Source organism: Canis aureus, chromosome 26 (assembly GCF_053574225.1).
Source record: "Canis aureus isolate CA01 chromosome 26, VMU_Caureus_v.1.0, whole genome shotgun sequence".
Lineage (NCBI taxonomy): Eukaryota > Metazoa > Chordata > Mammalia > Carnivora > Canidae > Canis > Canis aureus.
Genome location: NC_135636.1, coordinates 47,506,891 through 47,523,834, shown reverse-complemented (window position 1 = coordinate 47,523,834; position 16,944 = coordinate 47,506,891).

Here is a 16,944-nt window from a genome sequence, read left to right as displayed (position 1 = left end):
TTTCTCGTCTTTCTACGAAGCCCTCCATGCAGTGTAAAAATATTAAGATAAAATAAAATTGGTGCACTTTACCTCCTGCGAATCTGTCCTTTGTCAGTTCAATTCAAGGGCTCCTGTCACAGAAACTAAGAGGGTGGTAGATAAGTCTCTCCTCTCAAACAGAGGCCAGTGCCCAGTGAGAAACAAATGGTCAGAGATGTAAAATGAGGGGAATGGAGAGCATTGCCTGCCTGATGACATCACGGATACCCCTGGATGCAGCCTAGCCTGAAGCTGTCCCTGAGTTTCCCATTTCCTTGAGTCAATAAATATCCTTTCCTTTCATTAAGCCACTCGGCAACCAACAGAGTACTAAGTATCACATCCTCCTATTTTACAAAAGAGGATACAGAGTTTGAGAAGTTAAATCACTTTACTCATGGCCTCAGCGTAACTGGCAAAATTGGGATTTGATCCCAGATCTTTCTGACCTTAAAGCCAAAGAGATCCCCTTGCCCTTCCCAATGTCTTCTTCAGAGGCCAAGGAACTTAACTGTACAGCAGATCCACAAGCAGTTACCTTTGGAGAGAAGGAAGCAATTAGAAGACACAGGGTAGCTGGTTCAGGCCCGACCCCCCGTGGTGGCTACTTGGTAGGTAGAGAAATTACATCTAGAGCTTTGCCTCGGACACTTAGCTAATCATTTCTCTAACAGGAAAGCAGCATTTCTAAGAGAATTACAAAGTTTTCTCATTCGGAGGTCTTTTCCTTAATGTAATATAAGCCAAGACTTAGATTTCTAGACTAGTCATTAATAATGTACATTTACAACCAAGACAAGCCTTCCAAAGCCAAACAGCATGGTAATATTCTGTATTTTGATCATGTTTGCCTAATTTAGGCAATTAATGGGCCAGGGGGCCAGTAGAGGAAGCTTGGTTATTACTTTGAAATCGTCCCAGATTGCTAAATCCACCTGAAATCTGATTTCACTCTTTTAAAAAAAAATGCATTCCAAACATTAACCGAGATTTTTTAAAAATGCGCATAAATATTTGCAATCAGTATCACTTGGACTCTAAAGATAAACAGTCATAAAACAATATTGTGACCGCATTTTCCCCTCCTGCTAAACAACTTCCTCAGAGAAGGAAAGGTTAGACTCATCAGAAGCAAATTAACTGCAGCTGCAGCTAACATTTTGTATTTTTAAGAGAAAGCGGTTTTGCAGTGATTGTGCTGGGAGTCCTGGCTGCAAGGGCTGTGGGGGTAACTTGCCGTGTCCAATCCAGATTAGGATGAGGTGCCGGAGGCAGACCCTGGCCTCATAACCCCGCTCTATCTTGGGGTGCCTGGCCGGCTCGGCTGGTAGAGTGTGCAACTCTTGCTCCTGGGGTCCTGAGTTCGAGCCCCTTCAAACACTGTTCTTTCTAGAACACCTTGGAAAGGCCAGTGGGGGCCGTCCCCATAACAGAGGAGTGAGGGGTATTTATGGGGCACACAGCCAGCTTCTCTGAGTTCTGTGGGGTTCCAGGCTGGATGTTAATTCAAGTGTACGCATGTTTAAAAATGTTATTTTTAAAAACAGCTTGTTGTTTTAATTTACGCAGCCAGGAGCTGCCAACAGTCGTCTCTGCTGCCGCCAAAAGAAATTTAGCTTCCAGATTTATTAAATCGCTGTCCAGTTCATTGCAAGTGCTGGGTTGATAGGGTGAGAGAAGCGGTGGGGCAGTTGCGGGCACGTCGTCCTCCCAGATGCAGGGTTTGGAGGCTCAAGCTGCCCCGAGGACCTTCCAACCCACTCTGACCGCCACATCGGTCACCATGAGCAGGCTACGGAGCTCCGGGCCCCAACGCAACAACCCCCTTGGTGGCCGAATGCTTTCAGGATTAAGGTGAAGGCCATGCGCTCATTCATTCATCCAGCACGGTCACCCGGTGCCTCCTGGTCGCCCCCATAACATCCCTCTGTGTGGGCGGCCCACGGTGGCACAGGCCTCTCCTGAAGCTCGCATTCCAATGACCACGGAGGGACGGTGAGCACCCCACGGATTCTGTGTGCCCGCGTGTGTGTGCACGTACGTGGGGGTGTGTGTGCACGCTCTGTGTGTGGTGAGTACTCTGAAGAAAAATGAAGGAGGGAGAAGAGTTTGGGGAGCAGTGGGGGGGGGGCGGGCCACCTCATTTTGTGTCAGTCACTGAACACTGGGTTGTGATAGCCCCTTTCTTGCAACTTTCTTTGCTCAGTACGCCACATTTTCCAGGGCCAAGAGGTTGCTTTAGAGCTCAGGTTCTGGAGTCGCACGGTGAATTCAAATCCAAGTTGCCACGCGTGAACTCAACATCCCGGGTGACCCCACAGCACCTTCATTTGCTCACCTTTAATCAGATAGGTGATTTTCGGTTCACGAGCGGCAGCAAACACAAGTCACACACACAGAGAACTTCCACGGCAGCATTTGGTACAGAGAGTCCATCAATATCACCTGTTATTACTAATACTTGGGGTTCTGATGATCCCATTAATTTTTTTTTTGAGTAGGCTCCACAGCCAGCCCAATGCAGGACTTGAACTCATGACTCTGTGATCAAGACCTGAGCTGAGATCAAGAGTCAGACGCTTGACTGACTGAGCCACCCAGGCACCCTGATGTCCGGGCTCTGTCTGGGTTCTGCTCCGACAATGCTGCGGGGACCCGCTCGTCAGGTCACACAACACGCGAGGAGAAGCCCATGTTGCAGCGGGGTCCTCATCACTGTGTTGCTTTCTCGGGGTGCTGCCCACAGCCTGTGAGGGCGTCCACCTCCCTGTACTCTCCCCGGCACAGAATGTTAGCAGTATGTTAAAATATTGCCATTTCACCCAAAATAAGGGTGAAAACTGACACCTTTGGGGTGTTTGATGAGCATTTCCCAGATATCCAGGGGGCGGGACATCTTTTTTACAGTGTTTCGACTCTGGAATTTTCTTCTTGGTGACTCACCTGCTTATGACTCCTCCCTCCTACTACCCGCATCTCCTTCCGTTTATTTAAACTAAGCATCTGTCTTCGTGGTGATAAAAGCCCAGTGCGCTAAGCCAACTGTCATGTAAAAGGAAAAATATCAGCCAACAGCTAACATTCTAAAAGCACGGTTTAGGGGTGCCTGGGTGGCTCAGTTGAGGATCTGGCTCTTGATTTCTCGGGTCATGATCTCAGGGTCGTGGGACCCTCCCCTCCCACCTGTTGGGGAGTCTGCTTGAGATTCTCTTTCTCTCCCTCTCCTTCCACTCCTCCCCCATCTCACACACGCGTGCTCTCTCTCCCTCTCTAAAATAAATAAATAAATCTTAAAAAAAAAACAAACACGATTTATGTACCAGGCATCAGGCCAAGTAAGCAGATTCCATAAATTCACCTACTTCATCATCAGAGCATCCCATAAGGTAGACATGATTCCTATCCCTTATAAAGAAATGGAAGCCCAGAGAGGCATAGCCACTCGCCCAAGGTCACACAGCAAGGAAGTGGCCAGAGCTGGAACGTGGAAGCAGCAAGTCCGGCCCCATGTTCAAAGCCACCGACAAAGCCATCCCGGTGGCCCCTCAGCCTCTCACTTTGGGGTTTTCATTATGAGCTGAGCCCACACTTAAGGGGCATCATAAAGGGAAAGAAGAGCAGTACTGGTTCCCCATCCTTCCTTTCTTTTTTCCTTCTGGAGTGCCTGGCTGGCTCAGTCAGTAGAGCATGCACCTCTTGATCTCAGGGTCGTGAGTTCAAGCCTCACGTTGGGCAGTCGGGTGTAGAATTAACTTTAAAAGAAAAAATACTTGCACTGAATCGAAATGAAAATACAACACATCAAAATCTGTGGATACACTAAACTAGTGCTGAAAAGGGACTCTAAAACACCAGACGCATACATAGAAAGAGAAAAGTTTCTTTCTCCTTCTGTCTAAATAAAAGCCTCCTTCAGCAATTTAAAACTCACAGCATGGGGATCCCTGGGTGGCGCAGCGGTTTAGCGCCTGCCTTTGGCCCAGGGCGCGATCCTGGAGACCCGGGATCAAATCCCACGTCGGGCTCCCGGTGCATGGAGCCTGCTTCTCCCTCTGCCTGTGTCTCTGCCTCTCTCTCTCTCTATGTGTGACTATCATAAATAAATAAAAATTTAACAACAAAAATAAAACTCACAGCACCCTCCTGGTGGATGCTGCTGCTTCCATATGTGGGGGTTCCTTGTTGGGTGGCGTCAGTCATATCCCGCAGGAAAAACACCTCATGGGTCCTTTTTGGCTGGGGATTTGGGGATTTTTCTTGTTGTTGCTGTCTTTGTTTTTGTCTTACTCTTAAACCTCAGTTCTGAGCATGATGGCCCGACTGAGGAGCTCTGATGTTTCTTTGCAGGGAAAGGGGTGCTCGATGCTAAGGCAAATATTGGCTTATCAGTTAGAACTATTGAAGCCTGGCAGTAGGAGAGAGTTTTCTTTCTTTCTTTCTTTTTTTTTTTTAATTTTTTAAAAAGATTTTATTTATTTATTTATTTATTTATTTATTTATTTATTTATTTAAGAGAGAGAGAGAGAGAGAGTGAGAGACCATGAGTGGGGAGGAGAGGGAGAAACAGCTTCCCATTGGGCGGGGAGCCTGACATGGGGCTCCATCCTGGGGCCCTGGGATCACCACCTGAGCCCAAGCCAGGTGCTCAACTGGCTGAGCAACTCGGGCACCCCGAGAGTTTTCTTTTAAAAAGTGTGTGAGCAGTGAACACATATCCAGGAGCAATTCTGTGGGTTCACTGTACTTCATGCCAGGCACTTTTACTGCATTCTCTTGCTGGTTCTTTACAAAAACCCTATGAAGTGGGTACACTTAGTATTTTTCCCATTTTACAGAGCAAGAAACTGAGCCTCAGAGAAGTTCTGAGACTAGTCCAGCCTCTCCTGGCCGGTGAGACATGGAGCTGTGTTTGCACCCAGACCTCTGGATTTTCTGAGCCAAAGGCCAATTCTAGCCTCCGCCCTAGAAGAAAGCACCAGAAGGCACTGCTGGGAAATTTTCAAAATATGTCATGTTTTTCATTACCATAACCAAGTTTCTGTTTGAAAGGGCTCATGTACAAAAGAGCAACTACAAAAACGAAAATCACTGGGATCCTAGGTGACTCAGTTGGTTAAGGGCCTGCCTTCGGCTCAGGTCATGATCTCAGGGTCCTGGGATTGAGTCCCCCATCGGGCTCCCTGCCCAGCTGAGACCCTGCTTGTCTCCCTCTCTCTCTGCCCCTCCCCCTGCTCATGCTCTTTCTCTCTCTCTCTCAAATGAATAAATTTTGTTAAAAAATGAAAATCACCCAAATAATAGTCATTTGGTGCATCTGGTAAGAGAATCAAGTCATGGTTCACAAACCCCTGTGGGTCAAACAGTGCCCCACCTTCCTGACCTCAGGGGGGCCTGTAACACAGCCTTCAAATACTGCTCCAAACCAATATCTTTACAGGAGAAATCCCAGAGCTGAGAGAGGAAGCTAAGGAAACTGTATTTTACAGATGAATAAACTGAGGTCCAGACAGGGAGGAAATTTTCCCAATGCCACACTGATCTCTGCATGAAATCACAGGGTAGAGGAGAGACTTTGCCAGCTGAGACAGGCAGCTTGATGGCTCCCCAAAAAGGCACCCACAACCTCATCCCTGAAGCCTACGAGTATGTCACCTCCCAGGGCAACGCGGCTTTGCAGATGCGATCGAGGATCTTGAGAGGGGAGCCTAACTTGGATTATGGGGGTGGCCAAGACGTCATACCAAGGTCCTTAGGCAGAGGGAGACAAGAGGTCCAGAGTCAGAGGGATGGGAAGACACTACTGCTGGCTTTGAAGACACAGGAAGGGGCCACGAGCGGAGGAATGCGGGTGGCCTGCGGAAGCTGGGGAAGCCGAGACGGAGATTCCCCCGAGAGCCTGCAGAAGGGATGCTGCTCTGCCGACCCCTTGATCTCAGCTTGGCGGATGGACGCCGGGCTCCTGACCTACAGCCCCGTGTGTGTCCGGGCCACCGAGTGTGCAGTCACCTGTCACAGCAGCAACAGGAAACCAGAGCGCCGGCCCTCCTCCCTTCGCCCCTGTGAACACACACATCACCTTCAGATTATGGAGACATGCATTCTGATATGATTTCCCGACCCAGTGTGGCCTCAAAACCTCCTATAACATCGCCTGGCTGGTGGATTTACCTTTTCAATAGATAACAGAAATCTTGTTTTCCATTTTGTGGGCATGAATGTTTACATTTTGGAAGAGATTTGGATTTAGGAGAAGGCGCAAAGACGGTGCGGGGAGCTCCGTGTGCCACAGGCCCGCTCTCCCTTCGGCTAACGTGCTGCCTCAGCACAGCACACGGGTCCTGATGATGGGCCACTGCAGACCCGTGAGTACTAACCAAAGTCCACCCTTGATTCCTGTTTCCTTTCCTCCCTAATGTCCTGCCCAGGACGCCACATCACGTTCAGGCGTCCTGTTTTCTGGGACTCCTGTTGGCGGTGACAGCTCCTCATATAGTCCCTGTTGATGGCCTTGACGGTACCGTCAAATCCTGCCCACGTATTTTGTAAAGTGCGCCTCGATTGGGATATTTTTTATTTTAAGATGACACCTCTTTATTTATTTATTTTTAAAGGTTGGGAGGGGAAGAGAGAGAAGGAGAGAGAATCCCAAGCAGACTCTCTGCCCAGCACGGAGCCCAGTGCGGGCTTGATGTCACGACCCTGAGATCATGACCTGAGCCCAGACCAAGAGTTGGAGGCTTAACCAACTGAGCCACTCAGGCACCCCTAAGACAGTGTCTCTTTAAAAGAAAATATAATCAGTAAGGTTACTGATGCAAGGTGCGAGACATCCTAAGTTTAAAAATTCAGGTTTCTTTCCCTCATCCACCCATCAGCAGGCATGTTTCTTCTGGACGTTCCTCTACACGTTTAGAAAATGACATAACCAGGATGCCTGGGTGGCTCAGTAGGTCAAACACCCAACTCTTGGCTTCCCCTCAGGTCATGATCTCAGGGTCCTGGAACTGAGCCCACGTCAGGGTCCATGCTCAGCAGGGAGTCTGCTTGAGACTCTCCCTCTCTCTCTGCTCACACACTCTCTCTCTTTCAAATAAATAAACATTTTGGGGGAAAAAAAAAAGATGACCTAAGCATGTATGGTGTCACTTTTCACACGTGTAGGTCTTCATATTCTGATTAGATCATAATTTCAGGGCACAGGGGCAGTATGGCATGTCCACCTGCAAGGCTCATGACCCACCCTCACGGAGCCTCACCACCTGCAACAGTTCCATGAGACATGCCATCAGACCCACTTCACACCTGAGAGGTACAGGTTAACCCATTTGCCCACATCCAACAGCTCGATAGTGTTGGGGCCAGAAGTACCCACAGGCAGGCTGGCACTGTATTCTTCAAACCCCAAATCGGCCTAATGGAGACAACAGTGGTAGGTCTTTACGAACAGGAGTAGCCCCGGGAAAACCCATGTGGTTACCACTGTTCATTCTTTCCTTCAAATACTTTGATCAAGTGTCTGCTCTGCTCGCACTGAGGGGATGTGGGGGAATGATGCATCACCGACCCTGCGAGACTTCACCCCTTGCCCTCTCTCCCTGTCCATCATCCCCTCCCCTGATGACCGTGTGGTTGTAAGGACCAGAACTGAGGGTGAGCAAGGGGACTCGGCACCCGGGAGGTGCCTGGGCCCAACACACCTTTGACTATGGACAGAGGTGGGGAGAAGACATCGGCACACAGCTGTACCTGGGAAGCCACAGATCTGATGTCTACATCTTGGATCCAGGACACATGGGACCAGAGTGTTAGGGATGACACACTAGTCCTCTCAAGGTGGCATGACCAGGGTCCTGTGCATCTCCAAGGTTTCCTTCCAACTTCCATCCATTCCTGTGACACTCTGTCTCTCTCACCCTTACTTACTCACTTTACTTTACTTTACTTACTTAACACACCCTCCCTCCGTTTGTCCATCCCAGGTAGCGTACCTCGCAGCTGAGGACCTTGTTCATATCTACACTTAACACCCCTTATGAGTTTCTTCCATCCACTTATTTTTATTCTCAATATGAGTCCTGAATTCCTTAATAGCACAGTGAACACACACTGGAATCACCAGCAACCCCCAGCAATGCAAGTGGCCCCTGGCGCCCTAGCGAGTCCAAAAAAAGCAAAAACAGTTCTCGGTGGTCACCTGTTTGGTGTTTCTTCCTTTCTTCTCTCCTGTTCCCATGTTGTTCTCTTTTTCCTGTGATGGGAATTAGTCCTGAGACAAAATTGGAATAAAATGGAATATTAATTACAAACTCGATAAGAAAAAAAAAACAACAACAAGGTAGAGGAACCTACCTCCAGGTAAAGGAGAAAACTGCTCCCTGGTTCTAGGACATTCTCACAGGCAGCCTGACGAGCACTCACCTGGTGTGGGGTCAGAGATTAGGGGCTGGGATTCTCAGGTTACCTGACTGTCAGAATAACAGGGGAGTTAGCAGGTGCCCTGAAAACTCAGACCTGTGCATTCTCCGAGAAGCCTAAGCTTCCGTGTGGCAGGGGTGAGGCGGACTGCAGTTTAGAGGCAGGTGAGCCACACTCAACCAACCAGCCGACAAAGACAGGGCAGTCGGCCACCTCGTTAGTGACGATGCAGAGAAGGAATGAGGGGAAAGGCACACTGATTTTATCAGCCAGAGATCACAGCGAGAAACACTGTCAAAATCCACCCCTGAGATCTTTCAGGACAGCTCCTTTCTGTGGCATGACAGGAGGGCCTAGGGAGAAAGCCTCACTTAGGAAGTGACTCAAAACAAAGCAGAAAACACAGAAAAATGAATGAAATGAAAATAAAATTACTTTAGGGGCATCCGGGTGGCTCAGTAAGTTGGGCGTCTGCCTTCGGCTCAGGTCTTGATCCCGGGGTCCTGGGATCAAGCCCTGCATGGGGTTCCCTGCTCGGCAGGGAGCCTGCTTCTCCCTCTCCCGCATCCCCTGCTTGTACTCTCTCTGTCTGTCAAATAAATAAAATCTTTTTTAAAAATTTAAATTTAAAAATTACTTTATACTTTCTCTGATTACATTCCTATAGGTGCATCATTTTATTTAAAAAAAAAAAAAAAAGGTAGGGACACCTGGGTGGCTCAGTGGTTGAGTGTCTGCCTTTGGCTCAGGTCATAATCCTGGGGCCCTGGGATTGAATCCCGAATCAGGCTCCTCACAGGGAACCTGCTTCTCCCTCTGCCTGTGTCTCTGCCTCTCTCTCAAATAAATAAATAAAATATTTAAAAACAATTTAAAAATAAAATAAATAAAATAAATTCACTTTCTCCGGGCCATTTTTAGGATACAACTTTTCTTCCTTTAAAATACAGCAATTTGGGGATGCCCAGGTGGCTCAGTAGGTTAAGTCTGCCTTCAGCTCAGGTCATGGTCTCAGGGTCCTGGGATCGAGCCCCACGATGGGCTCCTTGCTCAGCGGGGAGTCTGCTTCTCCCTCTCCCTTTTCCCTCCCCTACTTGTGCTAGCTCTCTTCCTCAAATAAATAATCTTAAAAAAATAAAATAAAATACAGCAACATGATTGGGAACATCCATGGGAATAAAACGCATGTGTGTGATCTCTATCTGCTTCACCTTCTTCATGGCCCTATAGTATGCCCCTGAATAGTTGTGTCATTATTTATTGAACTGGTCGCCTTCTGATGGGCATTCCCTTCCTGTAGTTTCCTTAGAGAACATCCCTCAAAAACAGGGGAGTGCAGGAGCACCTGAGTGCCTCAGGTGGGTTAGGCATCTGCCTTTGGCTCTGGTCATGATCCTAGGGTCCTGGAGCTCAGACCAGGCTATCTGCTCAGTAGGGAGTCTGCTTCCCCCTCTCCTTCTCCCCTTCTCCTCCTCTCCCTACCCCCCTCCCACTTATACTCTCCATCTTTCTCTCTCAAATAAATAATTTAAAAAAAGAAAGAAAGAAAAGAAAACAGAGGTGAGCAAACTTTCTGCAAAGGGCCAGGGAGTAAATATTTTCATAGACCTTATGGTCCCTATAGCAACTGCTTGACTGCCAGCAATATGCAAACACACTGGCATGGGCGTGTACCAATAAAACTTTATTTATGAACACTAAAATGTGGTTTTCATACCATCTTCATGTGTCATGAAATATTCTTCTTCTTCTCTTCATTTTTCCCCAATCATGTAAAAATATAAATGCCATTCTTAGCTTGTGAGCAGCATGAGAACAGGATGCAGGCCATAGTCTGCAGACCCCTGCTCCAAGGAGAGCTCCCGGGTCCACTGTGTGTGCTTTTTACACTTTGATGCATGTTACAAAGCCTCCCTCCAAAAGGGCTGTACCTTTTGTCTGAAGCAAAACCAGTGTTTACTCCCACAGTCTAAGAGACTGACCCCTTCTCTTGAGACTCTTACCAGCTTGAGGTATTGCCCACGAACACGCCAAGTAATGCGATCTGTATTCCAACCGCTTCTGTGAGATACGAGGTGCCGGGTGACTGGTAACCCTGGTCGGAAGCTTTCCAGCCACAGTAAATAGAAGTGATTCTTTAGGAAATCCTTAGAATCTGCGAATGGACTCATGATGGGGGCTTCTGTGCCTGCCCTCTGCTCTAGCCAACCCTCAGGAATGAGGGCATCTCCTGCCTGCAGATGACTTAGAAATTGTTTCTTGGATGAACTGGGTGGAGGAGGCAGAGGAGTAGCTGTTGATGAGAGATCTGGCTATCTTGGGCTTTACAAAGGGATCCACGGGTCTCTGTGCACCTCCCTACAGAGCATGCTTTTTTTATTTTTTAAGATTTTATTTATTTATTCCTGAGAGACACAGAGAGAGAGGCAGAGACACAGGCAGAGGGAGAAGCAGGCTCCCTGCAGGGAGCCCGATGCAGGATCGATCCCAGGACCCCAGGATCATGACCTGAGTCAGCTACCCAGGTGCCCCCAGAGCTAACTTCCTAAAGAGAAGATCTGCCAATGGAGGTGGCCACTGTGGGGTGGGACGAGCCAGCCTCTCAGCCCGTGGGTCTGTCACTGACAGAAGGCAGGGGGTCGGTAGGTTCTTGGACAACTACAGATCCTCCTGTGCTCAAAACAACCTCCACCTTTCAAAGATTTGCTTAAGGAGCCGTTAAAATCAGCTGAGCTTGGTTAGATAGATGCGGTCAACTAATTCTGGGTTGGGGCCAAAAGCAGATTTTGCAGAGAAGAACAGACACAGAAGCATCTTCAACAAGAGTGACGAGGTTTCCGAGAGAGCAGAGCGAGAATGTTAACCCTGGTTCACAAACACAAGATTTGGAGGGGCTGTTTCTTTAATGAGACAAGTTGCCAAACCGATAGAACCTCATGTTGATTTGACTGACTGACCAAAGTCTCAGTTTTTATTTTTGAAAGATCTGGTGCCAAAAAGGGAGCCGTTCCAGACGTTTCCTGTTGATCGGGGTGTACGTCAGTTGACTATTCCTGAATTCTTTTGAGTGAAAAAAAAAGGCGGGGGGGTATTTCCAGAGAACACTTTTGAGAGAATTCTAGATACGTAGGTTGGCAGGGGACTCTATCCTTGACATTCTGGGGATGACAAACCCCGAAGACATTTGTCTGGTTCACTCTTCCATTCTCAGAGTGGGGCAAAGTGCCTGGGAGCTGGTGGGAGCTCCAGTAACATCTGTTGGATGAATCAAGGGACGTCCCACGCTGAAATTCTCCTTCCAGGGGCTGGCTGTTGCCCCCAGGACAGAAAAAGGTATGCACAACCCTCAGTTGGAAGCACTGGCTCTTAAATTATTGGAAAGTGACAGTTTCATTCTTCCCTCTAACTCTTTATCTATTTTGGGAAGACTTCTGAGAAGCAATCTCCTCTGACATGTCTGGGCTTTTCTTGAGAACTCTAAACCAGGGGCCAACAGATAAGCTTATGATCAGAAGGCAAAGACATTCCAGCAAATTCTATAATTTCTGCCCTGGTTTGTGTTTGCATTGCGAGCATTCAGAACTGGTTGCATGATTGGAATAAATGACCCGCATTGTGCTGGATGCAGAAGGGACGTGTCTCTGAGAGAAACAAGGCCGGCGTTTCTTTTTCTTTCTTCCCTTCTTTTTATTTTTAACTCCTATTTATAGACAATCCAAGGATGGAGGGAATTTTAGGAAGGGGAAAAGCTGGGCTTCAAATAATGTGTGGATTCTTTCAGCTTTTTCTTACATCATCGAGATGGAGGCGATTACTAGGCGTAACTCAGTGGGCCGGGTGCTCTCAGAAAGCCACTCGTTCCTTGCCTGTTTGTCTTCAGAAAGTGAGCCAACCTCTCATGGTGTTTTAGGAGCATCACTGCCTCAGCATTTTAGGATTACAGGGTGGATAGTGGATGGATTCGTTTTCTTACGCAAGTGAGAAGGGTCATGGGATGAAGAGGCCTGTCCTGATCAGAGGGTCCTCAGTCACCGGCCTCCACGAGAAATCTCAACAACATGGAAGTTAATGGCCAATGGTAGGGTTGGCCTACTACAGCCCGGCAGCCAAATCAGGCCTGTTAATGTACAATCTAAAACCTCAGAATGGTTTTCCCACTTTCTTTCTTTCTTTTTGTTTTTTAGAGATTTTATATTTTATTCATGAGAGACACAGAGAGAAAGGCAGAGACACAGGCAGAGGGAGAAGCAGGCTCCCTGCAGGGAGTCCGATGCAGGACTCGATCCCAGGACTCTGGGATCACGACCTGAGCCGAAGGCAGAAGCTCAACCACTGAACCACCCAGGTGTCCCATTTCCCCACTTTCAAACAGCTGAAAAAAATCAAAAGGAGAATATTTTGTGACACGTGAGAATTGTGTAAAATTCAAATCTCAGTGTCTATATACAGTCAGTTCGTGTTATTCATATTTTGCAAGTGTGCTTACTTGCTGAAACCTATTTATGAGCCCCAAATCAATATTTGTGGTGGTCATTTTCGGGCACACACAAAGAAGCAAACCATTTGAGGCACCCGGCTGTAGTCAAACAAGGCAACTCTCTGCCTTCCTGCCTTGTCTGGAAACAAATGTCCTTTTCACGTCTACTTAGGCCTATGTTTTCCACATTTTGGAGCTTTTTGTGGGAGACCTTGCTATCCAAGATGGCACGAAAGCACAGGGCTGAAGGTCTCTCTACCATTCCTGAGTGTAAGAAGGGGAATGGGGAAAGCACACCCAGTAGGCAAGCTTTGTTTAGGCAGGCGTTGTGGCACTGGTGTCTGTGCATTCACTGCTAGTGGATCAACAGTGTATATTCAAAAAGATGTCTTTACTAGACGCACATAAAACAAAATTATGTATTGATCGGTCAACAAAAAATGTCATAGCCGGAGGCTCACAGGAACCTAACCCTGTATTTCTCTTGGGAGCAGTGGCTCGGTATTTGCTCCTTCAGTGTTTGCAGCAACTTTATGGGACATCACTGTGCATAGTGGCAACTGATTATATAAATTTTTCTCGAACACGACCACACCCATCCGTCCACCTGTTGTCCGTGGCTGTCTTCTGGGTATGGTGGCGAAGTCACGTAGTTCTGGCTGAGACTGTACGGCTGACAGAGCTGAAGACACTTTGTCTCTGGGCCTTGATGGAAGTTTTTCAACTGCTTCACGAACGCACAAGGAAACCAATCTGAGAGTGGAGGGCAGCGAACAGATACTTCAACTCAATCCAATGGTGCCCCAAAACACCATTTTCGTCTTGCCACCGGCTAGTTCTCTTATCACCAGACAATGGACAGGAGAACACAGGTCACGGCCAAAAGGGTATTGTTGGTTTTTGTCCGGTCTGTAAGCCATGACTGCTGAGCAGAACTAATGACTTCTGACTAATTTGACTGGTCAGCTGATCTCAACTTTTCCAGCAAAACCACTTTTTCAGATGGTTTCACATATGCCATGTGAAGCTCAGACTGTGTACTTTCGTCTGTAAGGGAGGAGGGTAAAGATGTCAAAGGACTTTCTTTGAAAGCGGTTCACCATAGGTTCAACTCTCGGCTCTGTCATTTCCTAGCTGGGCCACCGTGAAAACGTTACTTCCTGTCTCTGGGACTCAGTTTCCTCACGCGTGCAATGGAGATATCAATTGTACTTTTATTATGTGTGGAATGCGAAGTGTAGCTATTCAGCAAAAACTCAAACAAATGGGTGGCGTTTATTAGGCTCGGATCTGGCGACTGGCCTATGCAAAGTGCTTTACATGGTAATCCAACTTTTTAAAAATTTCATCTTCTGAGGTGGCTTAATTAGGACCTCAGCACAATGGGAAGCATGGGGGGGGGGGCACGTTCAATCCTGTTGCTAGAGGGAGATCCCTAAGTAGGTGCAGGGAAAGTTCTACAGGTTTATTTGAATTTTCTGCACTAGCCTCAGTCTCAGAAGCATGGCGGGGTTTCTCCAGGTCAGAGCTGCTCGCCAAGGCCATGCCTTTGGAGGGTCTGGAGGTTGCTGCTCAGCACCTGTCAGGGGCAGGCAGGAGCTCCTGCAGCCCGAGGAGCCCCTTTTGTCACTCCTGTCCTGGTGCAGCTCAAGGCCAGAGTGGCAAGAAGCTGGGAAGGGGGCTCCCAGCCGCTGGGGAGCTGGGGGACTGCAAAGGGTCGGGTAGGTCCTGTTAAGGGTCTGGATTTTATGCCAAGTGTGATAAGGAGCCACTTCAGATAGTTGAACCAGGGAATGAAAAGATTCCATTTCCACGTAGAATGGGTGGTGGTGGTCTGAATTTTTCAAGGATCGCAAGTGGGAAAAAAAAAAAAAGGGATCACAAGTGAGCAAACTGAAATCCGTTGCCCAAGGACCCACAGCTACTGAACCTCTGTTCTCTCTGTCTCTCAAGCCCAGAGCCCCAAAGCGTCACAGATGTGGCCTCTTAGCCCAATACTCACTCCTTCTAGAGGGTTCTTCATCCAACCCCGGGCCCAAGGCTTTATGTGTGTTATCTGGGCTAGGAAACTGCAGGAGAGACGTTCAGGCACCCTAGTTTGCAGATGAGGAACCTGAAATTCTGAGAGTTCAAGCAATTCTCTTTGGGGTCACAGCCCAGGAAGCAGTGGAGTCCAGGGCTCAGATCCTCAGGCCCGGTGCCCAACCTTCTGCTTCCAGATGCAATTGCTGTCCGTCCGTCCCTGCAAATTCTACGTGCTTCCATAATTACTAACACCAGCCTATGCTGTTGGGATGAGTACATCCCACTGAGAACAAACATAGGCTCACCCCCCTCCCCACCCCACCCATGTCTCTGTTTACGGAGTGACACTTCACTTGCCTGTGACCCAGATCCCTGGTGACAGAATTAGAAGGAACTGGGGTTTATACTCTCACCATTAACAGGGTTGCCAAATTCAATGCAAGACCCAGTTAAAAATGAATTTCAGATAAACCGCAAATAATGGTTTGGGGTTTTTTTGTTTGTTTGTTTGTTTTTTAAATATAAGTCTGTCCCACATATGCATGGGACACGCTTATACTAAAAAAAATCATTTATTGTTTATCTGAAAGTCAAATTGAGCTGGATGTCCTATATTTTTATTTAATAAATCTGATGATCTTAACTCTGTCAACATGGAACATCTTTATAGTTGTTCTTCTCCCCAGAAAGAAATTCTAAAAGAAAATAATTAGCAAGAACTTTTTTCTTCTTTAGACCTTCAACTGGCTTTTAACTAGGTTTCCCGAGGGTAGGGCAGCACGTCCTTGCCAGCCTCCTACCCCCACCTTTGTCGTTCCAACCTTCAAGCAGAGAAATTAGGGCTTCAGCAAATACTGTAAAAATCAGGATATAAATACCTTTTGGAATAATAGGCAATCAAAACAAATAAATCCACCCCCTGTGTGGTTGGTTTTCCTCTCTGTTTAATGCATCTTTTACTTAAATGAAGGCTATAATGATACACTTGCTATTCTTGTCATTTTTGCTCTGTTTGATGCTTCATGATGTGCTCCTTATAAATGGCATTAAGAAACATTCCTTGTCTGTCATGAGTGCCCCGAGGCACAGCAACCTTGCTCAGCCCTCAAAAGTAATTAAAGACAATCAACCAAAAATGCAAGGGGTCTGTGGGACCCCAGATTCCAAACTCCACCTACTTACAGCGGGAGCCAAACTCCTGCAAAGACAAGCTATTTACATTTAACTCTTTGATGTGTAGCTGCTGGGAGATACTCAAACCCACCGGAGCCGGCTGCGGAGGTAAACACCTAAGAACTCCATCACAGGACTAACGCAGGGTTTCCTTTTAGGAGACAGGGAACAAGATAAAAATTAAAAATTAAAAAGCAAGCACCCAGCCCTGAACGCCGGAACCCTTTTCCCCCTGGCTGTTTTCAAATTATTTATTTCTATCTCCTTAGCAACAACGAAGAAAAGATGAACGTGCTGGCAGCACGAGAGGTATTTTTCAGAAACCGGTAAAATCAGATCGAGGTGCTTCTGCAGCAGAATCAACACTTGAAAATATTTTTCCTGTCTGAGAGTCTTTACAAAGTTCCAAACATGAATCATCTTCCACATTTGTGTCGCTTTCCAAAACCATAGCTGAGGATCGTTTTCTTTGGGGGGAAAGGAGCTGTCGCTCCAGAGAAGGAAAACTAAGTAGAAAAACCAGGTTTTCACGGAAAATGCTGCTGGTTGGTCCAGGCACACAAAACTGGGGAGAGTGTAACTTGGGAAGGCAAGGTGCCAAGGGCTCCAAGGCCCCCTCCTCGGGGGTGCATTTAAAAGGGAGCAAAATGCAGGGAGGCCATTAAGGAATGAAAAGGTCCAGTTAGCTTCCAGCAGGTGGAAGAGCTGAAATCACTGCTGAAAGAGGATGCTTCAGATGGGATCTTTACAGGGGGTTCCCAAGCTGCTGGTCGACCAGGAATTGAGGGAGAGTCCTACGTCCAGAGGCAAGAGCCCTGCCCCCAAATCTCTTT